Source organism: Colobus angolensis, unplaced genomic scaffold (genome assembly GCF_000951035.1).
Source record: "Colobus angolensis palliatus isolate OR3802 unplaced genomic scaffold, Cang.pa_1.0 Scaffold556, whole genome shotgun sequence".
Classification (NCBI taxonomy): Eukaryota; Metazoa; Chordata; class Mammalia; order Primates; family Cercopithecidae; genus Colobus; species Colobus angolensis.
The window spans coordinates 594696-608025 of NW_012119110.1; positions in this window are offsets into that span (position 1 = coordinate 594696).

Consider the following 13330-nt stretch of genomic DNA (forward strand, 5'->3'; position numbering starts at 1 on the left):
AAAAAAAAAGAAAACTGCTATATGAAAACAAAAGTGTAACTCTGTGAGATGAATTCACACATCACAAAGCAGTCTCTCAGAAAGTTTCTTTCTAATTTTTATCTTTGGATATTTTGTTTTTTACCATAGGCCTCAATGCTCTTCCACGTGTCCCCTTGCAGATTCCATGAAAACAGTGCTATCAAAGAGCTCAGTGAAAACTACAGTGTAATTCTGTGACATGAATTCAAACATCACAATTCAGTTTCTCAGTAAGCTTCCTTCTAGTTTTTATCTGAGGCTATTTCCTTTTTCACTATAGGCCTTGAAGTGCTCCCAAATATCACCTTGCAGATTACACGAAAACAATGTTAGAAAACTGCTTAATGAAAGGAACAGTATAACTCTGTGAGATGAATTCACACATCACAAAGCAGTTTCTCAGAAAGGTTCTTTCTAGTTTTTATATGAAGATATATCCTTTTTCAACATAGGCCTCAATGTGCTCTCAAATATCCCTTTCCAGATTCCACGGAAACAGAGTTTTCAAAGAGCTCAATGAAAAGAACGGTGTAACTCTGTGAGGTGAATTCATGCATCATAAAACAGTTTATCATAAATCTTCTTTCTAGTTTTTATCTACGAATATTTAGTGTTTCACAGTAGGCTTCAATGGCCTTCAAATTATACCATTGCCGATTCCAAGAAAATTGTGTTAGCAAATTGCTGAATGAAAAGGAAAGTGTAACTCTGTGAGATAAATTCACACATCACAAAAGAGTTTCTCAGAATGCTCCTTTTTGGTTTTTATCTGAGAATATTTAGTTTTTCACCATAGTTCCTCAATGCATTCCCAAATATCCCCTTGCAGATTACATGAAAACAGTGTTAGCAAACTGCTCCATTGAAGGAAATGTGTAACTCTGTGAGATGAATTCACATATTACAAAGAAGTTTCTAAGAAAATTTCTTTCTATTTTTTATCCAAAGATATTTCCTTTTTCACCATAGGCTTCAATGCAATCCAAGATATCCTTTCTCAGAATCCCCAAAAAGATTGTTACCAAACTGTTCTATGAATAGAGAGGTGTAACTCTGTTAGAAGAATTCAAAAATCACAAAGCAGTTTGACAGAACCTTCTTTCTAGCATTTATCTGAGGGTATTTCCTTTGACAATGTAGGCTTCAATGCAATCTGAAATATCCCTTCTCAGATTCCCCAAAAAGAATGCTACCAAACAGCTCCATGAAAAGAATCGTGTAACTCAGTGAGATGAATTCACCCAGCACAAAGCTGTTTCTCAGAAAGCTTCTTTCTAGTTTTTATCAGAGAATATTTCGTTTTTCACCATAATATTCAATGCACTCTGAAATATCCCATTGCAGATTCCAAGAAAGCAGTAGTAGCAAACTGCTCAATGAAAAGAACAGTGTAACCCTGTGAGATAAATTCACACATTCAAAAGCATTTTCTCAGAAAGCTTCTTTCTAGTCTTTATCTGAGGATATTTCCTTTTTTACTATAGGCCTCAATGCGCTCCCAAATATCCCTTTGCAGATTTTACGAAAAGAGTGTTTTCAAACAACTCCATGAAAAGAAACTCTGTGAGATGAATTTGCACGTTACAAGGAATTTTCTCAGAGTGCTTCTTTCTAATTTTTAACTGAGAATATTTACTTTATCAGAATAGGCTTCAATGTGATCCAAAGTATCTCTTTTCAGATTCCCCAAAAACAGTGCTACCAATTTGATCCATGAAGAGAATCGTGTATCTCTATGAGATGAATGAACACACACAAATCAGTTACTCAGAAAACTTCTTTCTAGTTATTATATGAGGATATTTCCTGTGTCACCATAGGCTTCAATACAATTCAAAATATCCCTTCTCAGATTCCCCAGAAACAGTGCTACCAAATTGCTGCAAGAAAAGAATCGTATAACTCTGTGAGATGAATTCACAAATCAGAAAGCAGATTCCCAGAAAACTTCTTTCCAGTTTTTTTTTTTTTTGAGATGGAGTCTCGCTCTGTCGCCCAGGCTGGAGTGCAGTGTCCAGATCTCAGCTCACTGCAAGCTCTGGCTCCCGGGTTTATGCCATTCTCTTGCCTCAGCCTCCAGAGTAGCTGGGACTACAGGTGCCCGCCACCTCGCCCAGCTAGTTTTTTGTATTTTTTTAGTAGAGACGTGGTTTCACCATGTTAGCCAGGATGGTCTTGATCTCCTGACCTTGTCATCTGCCCATCTCAGTCTCCTAAAGTGCTAGGATTACAGGCTTGAGCCACCGCACCCGGCCTCTTTCTAGTTTTTGTCTGAGGATATTTCTTTGTCACCATAAGCTTCAATGTACTGTGAAATATCCCATTGCAGACTCCAAGAAAACAGGGTTAGCAAACTGCTCAATGAAAAATACAGGATAAACCTGTGAGATGAATTCACATATTACAAAGCAGTTTCTCAGATAGCTTCTTTTTGCTTTTTATCTGAGGATATTTCCTATGTAACCATAGGCTTGAATGTACTCCCAAATATGCTATTGCAGATTCCATGAAAACAGTGTTATCAAACTGATCAATGAAAAGAATGGTGTAACTCTGTGAGATGAATTCACACAACACAGAGGACTTTCCCAGAAAGTTTCTTTATGGTTTTTTCCTGAGGGTATGTTATTTGTCAATGCAGGTTTCAATGCAATCTAAAATATGCCTTCTCAGAATCCCCAAAAACAGTGCTATCAAATGGTGCATGAAAAGTATCATGTAACACTCTTCGATGAATTAACACATCACAAAGCAGTTTCTCAGAACACTTCTTTCTCTTTTTTATCTGAGGATATTTCATTTATCACTGTAGGTCACAACGCACTTAAAATATCCCTTTGCAGATTCCATGAAAACAGTGTTAGAAAACTGCTCCATGAAAAGATAGTTGTAACTCTGTGAGATGAATTCACACATCACAAGGAGCTCTCTCAGAAAACTTCTTTCTAGTTTTTGGATGAAGATATTTCCTTTGTCACCATAGGCTTCAATGCAATTCAAATTATCCCTTCTCAGATACGCCAAAAACAGTGCTACCAAACTGCTCCATGAAAAGTATCCTGTAACTATGTGAGATGAATTCACAAATGAAAAAGCAGTTTCTCAGAAAGCTTCTTTCTATTTTTTGCCTGAGAATATTTCCTTTGTCAATGTAACCTTCAATGTGCTCAGAAATATCCCACTGCAGATTCCAAGAAAACAGTGTTAGCAAACTGCTCCATGAAAAGAAGGGTGTAACTCTGTGAGATGAATTCACACATCACAAAACAGTTTTTCAGAACGTTTCCTTCTAGTTTTTGCTGAGTATATTTCCTTTCTCACTGTGGGCCTCAATACACTCTCAAATATCTCTTTGCAGATTCCACTAAAACAGTGTAAGCAAACTGTTCCATGAAAATTGAGGTGTAACTCTATGAGATGATTTTATACAAAGCAAAGTCCTTTCTCAGGAAGCTTCTCTCTACCTTTTGTTTGAGGATATTTCTTTTGTCACCATAGACTTCAAGGTGATCCAAAATATCCCTTCTCACATTCCCCAAAACAGTGCTACCAAACTGCTCCACGAAAATAATCATATAACTCTGGGAGATGAATTAACACATCACAAAACGGTTTCTCAGAGAGCTTCCTTCTAGTTTTTATCTGAGGATATTTCGTTTTTTACCATAGGCCTCAATGCACTCCCATATATCCTTTTGCAGATACCTCAAAAACAGTGTTAGCCAATTGCTCAATGAAAAGAACATTGTAACTGTGAGATGAACTCATACATCACAAAGCAGTTTCTCAGAAAGCTTCTTTCTTGTTTTTATCTGAGGATATTTCCTATTTCAACATAGGCCTCAAGGTGCTCCCGTATATCCCTATGCAGATTTCACGAAATCAGTGTTAGTAAAGTGCCCTAAGAAAATAAGGTGTAACTCCATGAGATGAATTCACAAATCACAAAGCTGTTTCTCAGAAAGCTTCTTTCCAGTTTTTGTCTGAGGATATTTCCTTTGTTACCATAAACTTCAATGCGCTCTGAAATATCCCATTGCAGATTTCAAGAAAATAGTGTTAGCAAACTGCACATTGAAAAGAACAATGTAAATATGTGAGACGAATTCACACATCACAAAGCAGATTCTAGGAATGTTTCTTTTTGTTTTTATCTGAGGATATTTCCATTTTCACTATAGGATTCAATGCACTCCACAATATCCTATTGCAGATTCCACAAAAACAGTGTTATCAAACTACTCCATGAAAAGAAAGATGTATCTCTGTGAAATGAATTCACACATTACAAAGTACTTTCTCAGAAAGCTTCTTTCTTGTTTTTATCTGAGGATATTTCCTTTGTCACCATAGGCTTCAATGCAATCCTAGATATCCCTTCTCAGATTTCCCAAAAACAGTGCTACCAAACTGATCCATGAAAGGAACCATGTTACTCCATGATTTGAGTTAACACATGACAAAGTGGTTTCTCAGAAAGCTTCTTTCTGGTTTCTATATGAGGATATTTCCTTTGTCACCAGAAGATTCAAAACACTCCAAAGCATCCTATTGCAGACACCAAAAAATAAAAAGGGTTAGCAAACTGCTCATTGAAGAACAGTGTAACTCTGTGACATGAATTCACACATCACAAAGCAGTTCATCAGAAAGCTTCTTTCTAGTTTTTATCTGAGGATATGTCCGTTTTCACCATAGGACTCAAAGTGCTCCCAAATATCACTTTTCAGATTCCACGAAAAGAATGTTAGGAAACATCTCCATGAATAGAAAGGTGTAACTCTGTTAGATGAAATAACACATCACAAAGAACTTTCTCAGAAAGCTTCTTTCTAGTTTTTACGTGAGGATATTTCCTTTGTCACCTCAGGCTTCAATGCAATTCAAATTATCCGTTCTCAGATTGCCAAAATGAGTTCTACCAAACTGATCTGTGAAAAGAATCATGTAACTCTGTTATGAATTAACACATGAAAAAGCAGTTTCTCAGAAAGATTCTTTCTCGATTTTATATGAAACTATTTCCTTTGTCAAAATAAGCTTCAATACTCTCAGAAATATCCCATTGCAGGTAGATTCCAAGAAAACAGTGTTAGCAAACTGCAAAATGTAAAGTACAGCGTAACCTGGTGAGATCAATTCACACATCATAAAGCAATTTCTCAGAAAGCTTCTTTTTAGTTTTTATCTGAGGATATTCCCATCCTCACCATAGACCTCAATGTGCTCCCAAATATCCCTTTGCAGATTCCATGAAAACAGTGTCACCAAACTGCTCCATGAAAACAACAGTGTATTTCTGTGACATGAATTCAAAAATCACAAAGGTGTTTCTCAGAAAGATTCTTTCCAGTTTTTATATGAGGCTATTTCCTCTTTCACCATAGCCTTCAATGTGATCCAAAATGTCGTTTCTAGATTCTTCAAAAACCCTGTCCCCAAACTGATCCAGGAAGAGAATCCTGTGACTCTGTGAGATGAACACACACATCACAAAGCCGTTTCTCAGAAAGTTTCTTTGTTGTTTTTATCTGAGGATATTTCCTTTGTCACCATAGACTTCAATGTTCTCCCTAATATCCTACTGCAGATTTCCCAAAAACCGAGTTATCAATCTGCTCAATGAAAAAGATGGCATAACTCGGTGTGAAGAATTCAGACATCACAAAGCAGTTTCTCAGAAATCTTCCTTTCGGTTTTTATCTGAGGATATTTACTTTGTCACCGTAGGCTTCAATGCAATCCAAAGTATCCCTTCTCAGATTCCTCAAAAACAGTGCTACCAAACAGCACCTTGAAAAGAATCGTGTAACTCTGTGAGGTGAAATCACACATCACAAAGAACTTTATCAAAATGCTTTTGTCTAGTTTTTATCTGAGGACATTTCCTTTGTTACCATAGTCTTAAATGAGATTAAAAATAACCCTTTCCAGATTGCCCCTAAACAGCACTACCAAACTGATATATGAAGAGAATTGTGTAACTCTGTGAGATGAACTAACATACCACAAAGTGGTTTCACAGAAATATTCTTTCTTGTTTTTACATGAGGATATGTCCTTTGTCACCATAAGCTTCAATGCACTCTGAAATATCCCATTGCAGATTGCAAGAAAACATGACTAGGAAACTGCTCAATGAAAAGAACCATGTAACTCTGTGAGAAGAATTCACACATCACAAAGCAGTTTCTCAGAAAGATTCTTTCTAATTTTATCTGAAGATATTTCCTTTGTCACCACAGGCTTCAATGCGATCCAACATATCCCTTCTCAGATTCCCCAAAATCACTGCTACCAAACTAAACCATGAAAAGAATCATATAACTCTATGTTATGAATTAACACATGACAAAGCAGTTGCTCAGAAAGCTTCTTTCTTGCTTTTATATGAAGATATTTCCTTTGTCACTATAAACTTCAATGTGCTCTCAAATATCAGACTGCAGATTCCCCAAAAACAGTGTTATCAATCTGCTCAAGGAAAATAATGGTTGAACTCTGTGAGTTGCATTCACACATCACAAAGCAGTTTATCAGAGAGCTTCCTTCTAGTTTTTTTCTGAGGATAATTCCTTTTTCACTATAGCCCTCATTGCACTCCCATATATGCCTTTGCGGATTCCATGAAAACAGTGTTAGCAAACTGCTCATTAACAAGGACAATGTAACTCTGTGAGACGAAGTAACACATCACAAAGCAGTTTCTCAGAAGGCTTCTTTTTGGTTTCTATCTAAAGATATCTACTTTGTCACCATAGGCTTCATAGCACTCCCAAATATCACTTTGCAGATTCCACGAAAACAGTGTTAGTAAACTGTTCCTTGAAAAGAAAGTTGTAACTGTGTGAGATGAATTCACACGTCAGCTAGAACTTTCTCAGAAAGTTTCTTTCTAGATTTTATATCTGAGGATATTTCATTTGTCATTTGGCTTCAATGTGATCCAAAATATCCATTTTCAGATTCCCCAAAAACACTGCTACAAAACTGATCCAGGAAGAGAATCATGAAACTCTGTGAGATGAATTCACACATCACAAAGTGGTTTCTCTGAAAACTTATTTATAGTTTTTATATGAGGATGTTTCCTTTGTCACCATAATCTTCAAAGCACAACAAAATATCCCAATGCAGATTGCAAGAACACAGTGTTAGCAAACTGCTCAAGGAAAAGAATATTGTAACTGTGTGAGATGAATTCCCACATCACACAGCAGTTTCTTAGAATCTTTCTAGTTTTTATCTGAGCATATTTCCTTTTTCACCATAGACCTCAATGCACTCCCAAATATCTCAGTGCAGATTCAACAAAACAGTTTTGGCAAACTGCTCTGTGAAAATAAAGGTGTAACACTGTGAGATGAATTCATACATCAAAAAGACCTTTCTCAGAAAGCTCCTTCTAGTTTTATTGGACGATATTTTCTTTGTCACCATAGGCTTCAATGTGATCCAAAATATCTCTTCTCAGATTCCCCATTGCAATGCTACCAAACTGATCCATGAAAGGAATTTTGTAAGTCTGTGAGATGAATTATCACATTGCAAACCGGTTTCTCAGAAAGCTTCCTTCTTGCTTTTATATGAGAATATTTCCTTTGTGAACATAAGCTTCAGTGAGCTCTGAAGTATCCCATTGCATATTCCAAGAAAACACTGTTAGCAAACTGCTCAGTGAAAAGAACAGTGTAAATCTGTGAGATGAATTCGCACATCAGAACACCATTTCAAAGAAACATTTTTTCTAGTTTTAATCTGAGGATATTTCCTTTGTCACTATAGGCTTCAATGCAATCCAAAATATGCCTCCTCAGGTTCGCCAAAATCAGTGCTACCAAGCTGATTCATGGAAAGAATCACATAATTCTGTGGGGTAAATTAACACTTGACAAATCTGTTTAGCAGGAAGCTTCTTGCTAGTTTTTATAGGAGGATATTTCCTTTGTCACAAGAAGCTTCAATGCACTCTGATATATCCCATTGTAGATCCCAAGAAAACTGTGTTAGCTAACTGCTAAATGTAAAGAATAGTGTAACTCAGTGAGATGAATTCACACATCACAAGGCAGTTTCTCAGAAAGCTTCCTTCTAGTTTTTATCTGAAGATATTTCCTTCTAAATATCCCTTTGAAGATTCCACAAAAACAGTGTCAGCAAACTGCTCCATGAAAATAACAGTGTAACTCTGTGATGTGAATTCATACATCACAAAGCAGTTTCTCAGAAAGATTCTTTCCAGGTTTTTATGAGGATATTTCGTTTTTTACCATAGGTTTCAAATATCCTTTCTCAGATTCAAAGTAAAGAGTGTTAGCAAACTGCCCAATGAAAAGAAGACTAGCTCTGTGAGATGAATTCAGACATCACAAAGCAGTTTTACAGAAAGCTTCTTTTTCATTTTTAACTGACGATATTTCTTACATCACGTAGGCTTCAATGTTCACCCAAATATCCTACTGCAGATTTCAAGAAAACAGTGTTATCAAACAGATCAATGAAATGAACAGTGTAGCTCTGTGAGATGAATTCAAACATCACACAACAGTTTTTCAGAAGTCTTCTTTCTAGTTTTTTTCTGAGGATGCTTCTTTTGTCACTCTGGGACTCAAAGTGCTTCCAAATATCCTTTGCAGTATCCATGATAACAGTGTTAGCAAACTGCTCCATGAAAAGACAAGTGTTACTCTGTGAGGTGAATTCCCACATCACAAAGACGTTTCACAGAAAGCTTCTTTCTAGTTTTTGTCTGAGGATATTTTCTTTTTCACCATAGGGTTCAATGTGCTCCCAAATATCCCTTTGCAGATTCGAAGAAAACAGTGTTAGCAAACTGCTCCATAAAAAGAAAAGTGTAATTCTGTGAAATGAATTCACACATCACAAAGAAGTTTCTCAGAAAGCTTATTTCTAGGTTTTATCTGATTATATTTTCTTTGTCACCATAGGCCTCAGGAAAACTCAAAATATCCCTTCTCAGATTCCCGAAAAACAATGCTATGAAACTGCTCCAGGAAAAGAGTCATGTAACTCTGTGAGATGAATTCACACATCACAAAGCAGTTTCTCAGAAACCTTCTTTCTAGTTTTCGTCTGAGGTTATTTTCTATGTCTCCCTAAGCTTCAATGTGCTCCAAAACATCCCATTGCCGTATCCAAGAAAACGGTGTTACCATATTGCTCAGTGAAAGTAACAGTGTAACTCTGTGAAATGAATTCACGCATCACAAAGTCGTTTCTCAGAGAGCTTCCTTTTGGATTATCTATGAGGATAATTCCATTGTCACTATAGGCTTCAATGAGCTCCCAAATATCCTATTGCAGATGCTCTAAAAACAGTGCTAGCAAACTGCTCCATGAAAAGAGTAGTGTAATTCTGTGGGAAGAATTCACATATCACAAAGCAGTTTCTCGGAAAAATTCTTTCCAGTTTTTATCTGAGGATGTTTCCTTTTTCACTGTAGGCCTCAATGCCCTCCCAAGTATCCCTTTGCAGATTCCATGAAAACCGTGTTAGCAAACTGCTGCATAAAAAGAAAGGTGTATCTCTGTGAGATGAATTCACACATCACAAACATCTTTCTTAGAAACCTTCTTTCTAGTTTTTGTCTGAGGATATTTCCTTTTTCACCATAGACCTCAATGTGCTCCCAAGTATCCCATTGCAGATTCCAAGAAAACAGTGTTAGCTAACTGTTCAATGAAAAGAATGATGTAACTCTTTGAGATGAATTCATACATCACAAAGAAGTTTCTCAGAAAGCTTCTTTTTGCTGTTTATCTGAGAATATTTCCTTTGTCACTATAGACTTCTACGTGCTCCCAAATATCCTATAGCAGATTCCACAAAAACAGTGTTAGCTAACTGCTTCATGAAAAGAAAGGTGTAACTCTATGAGATGAATTCACACATGACAGCGAACTCCCTCAGAAAGATTCTTTCTAGTTTTTAGCTGAAGATATATCCTTTGTCACCATAGGCTTCATTGCGATTTCAAATATCGTTTCCTAGATTCCCCAAAAGCAGTGCTACCAAATTGATCCATGATAAGAATCATGTAACTCTGTGAGATGAATTAACACATCTCAAAGCCGTTTCTCAGAAAGCCTCTTTCTAGTGTTTTTATGAAGATAATTCCTTTGTCACCGAGGGCTTCAATGAGATCCAAATTATCCCTTCGCAGATTCCCCAAAAGCATTGCTCCCAAACTGCTCCATGAAAAGGATGATGTAATTCTGTGAGATGAATTCAAAAATCACAAAGCAGTTTCCCAGAAAGCTTCTTTCTAATTTTTGTGTGAGGATATTTCCTTTGTCATCATAAGCTTCAATGCGCTCCAAAATATCCCATTGCAGATTCCAAGAAAAGAGTGTTAGCAATCTGCTCAATGAAAAGGACAGTGTAACTCTGTGAGATGAATTCACACATCACAAAGAAGTTTCTCAGAAACCTTCTCTCTAATTTTTATCTGGGAATATTTACTTTTCCACCATATGACTCAATGAGCTCAGAAATATCCCCTTGCAGATTCCAGGTAAACAATGTTAGTAAACTGCTCCATGAAAAGAAAGTTGTAACTCTGTGAGATGAATTCACACATGACAGAGAACTCTCTCAGAAAGCTTATTTCTAGTTTTTAGCTGAAGACATTTCCTTTGTCACCATAGGCTTCACTGCAATCCAAAATACCCCTTCTCAGATTCTCAAAAAACAGTGCTACCAAATTACTCCATGAAAAATGTCATGCAACTCTGTGAGATAAATTCATAAATCGCAAGGCAGTTTCTCAGAAAGCTTCTTTCTAGTTGACCTCTGGGGATACTCCTTTGTCACCATAAGCTTGAAAGTGCTCCGAAATACCAAATTGCAGATTTCAAGAAAGCAGGGTTACCAATGTTTTCAATGAAAAGAACATTGTAACTCTGTGAGATGAACTCACACATCACAAAGAAATTTATCAGAAAGCTTCTTTCTGGTTTTTACTTATGATATTTTATTTGTCACCATAGGATTCAATGCACTTCCAAATATCCTATGGCATATTCCATGAAAAGAGGGATTTCAAACATATCAATGAAAGATCAGTGTAACTATGTGAGGTGAATTCACACAGCATAAAGCAGTTTCTCAGAAGGTTTTTCTTTAGTTTTTTGTATGAGGATATTTCCTTTGTCACCATTGTCTTCAATATGATCCAAAATATCCTTTCTCAGATTCCCCAAAAACAGTCCTACCAAACTGATCCATGAAAATAATCGTGTAACACTGTGAGATGAATTAACAAATCACAAAGTGGTTTCCTAGAAAGCTTCTTTCCAGTTTTTATTTGAGGGTATTTCCTTTGTCATCATAGGTTTCAATGCACTCCCAAATATCCTATTGCAGATTCCATGAAAACAGTGTTATCACACTGTTCAATGAAAAGAAAGGTGTAACTCTGTGAGATGAAATCACACATTTCCAGGAAGTTTCTCAGGAAGCTTCCATTTTGTTTTTATATAATTATATTTCCTATGTCACTATCGTCCTCAATGCGCTCCTAAATATCCCTTTGCAGATTCCATGAAAACAGTGTTTGCAAATTGCTGCATAAAAAAAGGTGTAACTCTGTGAGATGAAATCACACATTACCAGGAAGTTTCTCAGGAAGCTTCCATTTTGTTTTTATATAATTATATTTCCTATGTCACCGTAACTTTCACTGCATTCTGAAATATCCCATTGCAGATTCCAAGAAAACAGTGTTTGCAAACTGCTCCATGAAAAGAAAGGTGTAACTCTATGAGATGAATTCACACATCACAAAGAACTTTCTAAGAAAGCTTCTTTATAGTTTTTATCTGTGGATATTTCCTTTGCCACCAGAGGCTTAAATGCAATCCAAAATATCCCTTCTCAGATTCCTCAAAAGCATTGCTACCAAACTGACATATGAAAAGAATCGTGTAATTCTGTGAGATGAATTAGCACATCACAAAGCAGTTTCTCAGAAATTTTCTTTCTGGTATTTATATGAGGATATTTCATTTGTCAACATAAGCTTCAATGCACTCTGAAATATTCCATTGCAGATTCAAAGAAAACAGTGTTGGCAAATTGTTCAATGAAAAGAACATTGTAACACTTTGAGATGAATCAGACATCACAAAGCAGTTTCTCAGAAAGCTTCTTTCGGTTTTTAAGGTAGGATATTTCCTTTGTCACCGTAAGCCTCAACTCACTAAAAAATATCCATTTGTAGATTACATGGAAACAGTGTTAGCAAACTGCTCCATGAAAAGCATGGTGCTACTCTGTAAAATGCATACACACAAAACAAAGAAGTTTCTCAGAAAGCTTCTTTCTAGTTTTTAACTGAGGATATTTCCCTTGTCACCATAGGCTTCCTTGTGATGCAAAATATCCCTTTTCAGATTCCACAGGAAGAGTGCTACCAAACTTCTCCTTGAAAAGAAACGTGTAACTCCACGAGATGAATTCACAAATCACTAAGAAATTTCTCAGAAAGTTTTTCTAGATTTTGTGTGAGGATATTTCCTTTTTCACCATAAGGTTCAATGCACTCCGAAATTTCACATTGCACATATCAAGAAAATTGTGTTAGCAAACTGTTCCATGAAAAGAACAGTGTTACCCTGTGAGATGAATTCACACATCACACAGCAGATACTCAGAAAGTTCCTTTTTGTTTTTATCTGAGGATACCTCCTTTGCCACCATAGGCTTCAACATGATCCAAAATATCCCTTCTCAGATTCCCCAAAAAGAGTACTACAAAACAGATCCATGAAGAGAATCATGTAACTCAGTGATATGAATTAACACATGACAAAATGGTTTCTCAGAAAGATTCTCTCTAGTTTTTATATGAGGGTGTTTCCATTGCCACCATAAGCTTAAAATGCACTCTGAAATATCCCATTGCAGATTCCAAGAAAACAGAGTTAGCAAACCGCTCAATGAAAAGAACAGCATAACTCTATACAATGAACTCACACATCACTAAGCAGTTTCTCAGAAACTTTCTTTCTAGTTTTTATCTGAGGATATTTGTTTCTTCACCATAGGCCTCAATGTGCTCCCAAGTATCCCTTTGAAGATTCCTTGAAAACAGTGTTAGCAAACTTCCCCATGGAAAAAAAGTTATAACTCTGTGAGGTGAATTCACACATCACAAAGCAGTTTCTCAGGACGCTTCTTTTTGGTTTAATCTGAGGATATTTCCTTTGTCACCATAGGCCTCCATGTGCTCACAAATACCACGTTGCAGATTCCACAAAAACATTGTTAGCAAACTACTCCATGAAA